This window comes from Penaeus chinensis, chromosome 24, assembly GCF_019202785.1.
Source record: "Penaeus chinensis breed Huanghai No. 1 chromosome 24, ASM1920278v2, whole genome shotgun sequence".
NCBI lineage: Eukaryota > Metazoa > Arthropoda > Malacostraca > Decapoda > Penaeidae > Penaeus > Penaeus chinensis.
The window spans coordinates 6,336,848-6,341,847 of NC_061842.1; positions in this window are offsets into that span (position 1 = coordinate 6,336,848).

Sequence of the window (5,000 nt, forward strand, 5' to 3'; positions counted from 1 at the left end):
TGTCTTCTTTACTATTTTTATTAGTTATTAATATCTTTAATATCAATATTATCTTTATCATCATGATTATCGTTGTCATTATTACTATGGATGTTATTACCATCGTCATCATTATCACTCTTACTATTATCATCATTATTATCCTCAATATCATTATCATCATCATCATCATCATTATTAATATCAACTTCAATATCTTCAATTTCTTTTATATAAAGCGATATTTAAACTACTGATGTGAATCTATGTGAATCTACCCTGTATCATTGCAATCCTATTCATTATTACTATAACCCTAATTCTTACTCACAAATGCATGTTGTTGCACAGTCATTGCCAGACTCTTCCATCATGCTAGTCTCCCGGAATCAAATCGAATTCAACTGGCAACATTCTGTGAGTGTGCGCAAAACAAAAAACAAAAAAAATATTTTCCTGCAATCAAATCGACCGCAATTGACAATATTCTGTGTGTGAAAAAAAAAAAAACTAATTTCCCACTAGCAAATCGAATGCCCCACAAAAAAACCGATTTCCCACAACTGACAACATTCTGTAAGACTCTGGAAAATCTCATTCCCCCACAAATCAAATCGACCGCAGTTGACAACACTGTATATGAGTGTGTGCAAAACCCTTTTCTCTTTTCTCTCTCTCTCTCTCTCTCTCTCTCTCTCTTTTATCGCCGCCTATGCTTGAACGCAGAAGCACTAAACGACGTCAGGGGAAAAATTGGGAGACCAACTCTAAAACGCTTGAGCACCAAAGTTGGTAGATAAAGGAAAACATAACTGGAGGACAGAGATTTAAAATCGAGACGGTGGGCGAGTGGGAGAGAGGGGAGGGAGGGGGGGAGAGGGGGAAGGGGGGAGGTGAGAAGGGGAGAGAGAGGGAGGGAAGGGAGGGAGAGAGGGGAAGGGGGAGAGGGGGAAGGAGAGTGAAGGATGGGGAGCGAGGGGAGGAGGGAGGGAGGGAGGGAGGGAGGGAGGGGGAAGGAGGAGGAGGCAGGGAGGGAGGGAGGGAGGGAGAGGAGGAAAGAGAAGGAGGGAGGGAGGGAGGGAGGGAAAGAAAGGAAGGGGAAGAGAGGAGGGGAGGCAGGGAGGAAATAAAGAGAAAAGAGTAAAAAGGTAGAGAAAGATATAGATCTGTCAGGCACGTATTTCCGACGATATAATCGAAATCGGTCATATACATCTCGTGCACTCTGCAGATACTCATTCTCGGTATTTAAATAGAAAGAGGGAAAAAGGGAAAGGGAGCGAGTGAGTATGTGAGAGAATGAGAGAGAGAAAGAGAGAGAGAGAGAGAGAGAGAGAGAGAGCGAGAGAAAGAGATAGATAGATAGATAGATAGAGAGAGAGAGAGAGAGAGAGAGAGAGAGAGAGAGAGAGAGAGAGAGAGAGAGAGAGGAGAGAGAGAGTGAGAGAGAGAAAGCGAGAGAAAGAGATAGATAGATAGATAGATAGATAGAGAGAGAGAGAGAGAGAGAGAGAGAGAGAGAGAAGGGAGAGAGAGAGAGAGAGAGAGAGAGAGAGAGAGAGAGAGAATGATCGAGAGGAAGAGAGAGAGAGAGAGAGAGAGAGAGAGAGTGAGAGAGAGAAGAGAGAGAGAAGAGATAGAGAGAGAGAGAGATAAGAGAGAGAGAGAGAGAGAGAGAGAGAGAGAGAGAGAAGGAAAGGGATCGAGAGAGAGAGAGAGAGAGAGAGAGAAAGGGAGAGAGAGAGAGAGAGAGAGAGAGAGAGAGAGAGAGAGAGAGAGAGAGAGAGAGAGAGAGAGAGAGAGAGAGAGAGAGAGAGAGAGAGAGAGAGAGGAGAGAGAGAGAGAGAGAGAGAGAGAGAGAGAGCGAAAAAGATCGAAAGGAGAGAGAGAGAGTGAGAGAGAGAGAGAGAGAGAGAGAGATAGAGAGAGAAGGAAAGGGATCGAGAGAGAGAGAGAGAAGAGAGAGAGAGAGAGAGAGAGAGAGAGAGAGAGAAGGATCGAGAGAGAGAGAGAGAGAGTGAGAGAGAGAGAGAGAGAGAGAGAGAGAGAGAGAGAGAGAGAGAGAGAGAGAGAGAGAGAGAGAGAGAGAGAGAGAGAGAGAGAGAGAGAGAGAGAGAGATGAGGTGGGGGGGGGGGGCGTCTGTTCGTGTGCAGGCCCTCTCCAGCGCCGACGGATCCCCCTTTCGACCCATCATAAAATTTACCCTCACCGAAATCTAAAGATGCTCCGCCCCCTATTTTTTCCTCGCTCTCTCTCTCTCTCTTTCCCCTCCCCTCTCTCCCTTCGCTCGCCTCCCTCTCCATTTTATTCTTTCCATATTTCTATCTTCAATCTCATCGTTTTTTTTTTCGTTTTCTTTCTTTCTTTTTCTTGTTTTCGGTAGATTGATAGAGAGAGAGAGAGAGAGAGAGAGAGAGAGAGAGAGAGAGAGAGAGAGAGAGAGAGAGAGAGAGAGAGAGAGAGAGAGAGAGAAAGAGAGAGAGAGAGAGATGTAGTGGGAGACAGAGAGGAAGGGAAGTAGACAGGGAGGTAGAAATGGAAACAGAGACGGGATGAGGTAAGACAGTAAAAACTGAAAGAAATATAGAAGTAAGAGAAAGAGAGAGACAAGAGAAATGACAAATGATAGAGAGATGTAGAGGTCGATACCACGATCTACAAGGAGAGAGAAATAGACAGTAGAAATACATATAAAGAGAGAAAGGATTGATGCAAAGTTATAGAAATAGTAAGGAAGAGAGAGATAAGAGAGAAAATAAGGGAGGCAGAAGAGGATAGAAGGAGGGGAAAGAAGAGAGGGAAAAAGAAGGATGGGAGAAGGTGCAGAAAAGGAGGAGAGATAAAGGAAGGCGAAATAAAGGTAAGAGAAATAAGGAGAAAAAGAAAGGTGGGAGAGAGTTAGGGGAAGGAAGAGAGGGAAAGAGAGATAGGAGAAAGAAGAGGAGAGAGGGAAGGGAGAGAGGGGGGGGGGGAGAGAGAGGAGAGAAAGAGGGGAAGAGGGGGAGGGGAGAGAGAGGGGGGAAGAGAGAGAGAGAGAGAGAGAGGGGAGGAAGAGGGGGAGAGAGAGAAGGGAGAAAGAAGAGGAGAGAGGGAGGGGAGAAAGAAGAGGAGAGAGGGAGGGGAGTAAGATGGAGAGAGAGAGAAGGGAGAAAGAGGGACGAAGAGGAAAGGCCGACTAGTGTCTAGGGAGATCTATCGCGGGAGAATTTGTATTTGAATATTGTGAATTGGTTCTGCTTCGTAATTTACATCTGGCTTTGTTAGGCTTGGGTTTATGAACGCGTAAATAAGCCATGCATTACAGCGTGTATTTTTATCGTTATTCACATATTCTGCGATTTGATGATTTAAAAAAAAGGGCAGCATAGAGGCAAGAAAATACCGAATGTAAAAGATGAATAAGAATAAATAAAAATAATAATGATAATAAGTTATATTTTGTCGAATATATATTTCCATTATCCACGTGGGTTTTGGATAAAAAAGGGTAGATATAAAATATGATGAAAGAAATAAAATAAATAAAAATAAAATATTAGAATTACAAAGCTAACACTTCATTATACATAACTTTCCATTCTTCAAATGTATTGATAAAACGAAATGATCCCACATCAATAAATAAATATATAAATAAACCAAACGTCAAATCTAAAAAAAAAAAAACATATATGAAAAAAAAAATATCCCGCATCGTGTGTGTATATATATATATATATAAAAAAGGGTCTGAAAGATAACATTTTCATATCCCGCCCGAAGTCGGCTCCGGCCACGCTCCCTCCAAAGAATCGCACGAAACTATAAATTTTCTGAAATTCGATATTTTCCGTCAAGCTGTGAATTTTTCCCTCCCATCTCCCGTCCGATGTTGCTCCCGGCGGGCGATTTCCCGTCTTGCATTCTGTCTTTGTCGTAATTTACGCTATTTTCTTCCTCTTTTCTTCCGTTTCCCGTTGCTTTTTGATCCTCCCTGTGCCTTTGAATGCTGAGAGGCTCGTGTATGTTACGTGTCTGAAGAGCTGGTGTCGAGATTGTGGCCGAAAATATTGCGTAACAATTGAAAGTTGGGCGCGTTACGGCGAGTTATTTCGGCGATCACCATATGGCATCAGGGCGCGGACCATCCGCCATTGAAATTTTGTTGTAAAAAGAGATGAGTTTTCACCCAAAACTATGATTGGCCTGCTAGACCCCGCTATAGCGCACGGCAGCTGCGGTGGGTCTCGAGTCTGGAGAAATGATTACATTGTTATGCATTTCGTGATTTGCTTGTGATTAGAGCGAGGGATCTGGCAGCGTTTGCTATTCAGGTTTTCAAAGACGGGGCCGTATTTCCAAGACGGGAGCTGTACTTTCCTGAAATAAAGGAAGGAGGGCCCGAATTTTCCCAATATTTTTGGTTATATTTTACTATATTCCGTCGCTACGGTGCGCTCCTCTCGTCGTATCGAAAGAGGATTTCGAAATCGCTGCTCCTGCGTGAATCTCCGTTGCTGTTTAAATATACATCTCTTTTTCCCTCTCTCCCTGAAGAAAAATAGCGTACGGGTTTGCCTAATCCCTCGAGACGTGTGTTTCCTAATTATTCGTTCAGTTCCACTAACTTTGATCATTTTATCCCCGCTGACACCCATTGTGTTGGGAGCAAGCCGGGACCACTACTTGCCACATATTCTTTCACGCAGCCTCTCTGTTTGTCTGTGTCTTTGTCAGTCCCTCTTTCTCTCTCTCTCTTTCGCTCTCTTTTTTTTCTGTCGCGCGCTCTCTCTCTCTCTTTCGCTCTCTTTCTGTTGCTCTCTCTCTCTCTCTCTCTCTCTCTCTCTCTCTCTCTCTCTCTCTCTCTCTCTCTCTCTCTCTCTCTCTCTCTCTCTCTGTCTCTGTCTTTACCTCTCTGTCGGTCTCTCTCTTTCCCTCTCTTTCTTTCTGTCTCATACTCTCTCTCTCTCTCTCTCTCTCTCTCTCTCTCTCTCTCTCGCTCTCTTTCTCTCTCTCTCTCTCTGTCTTTACCTCTCTGTCG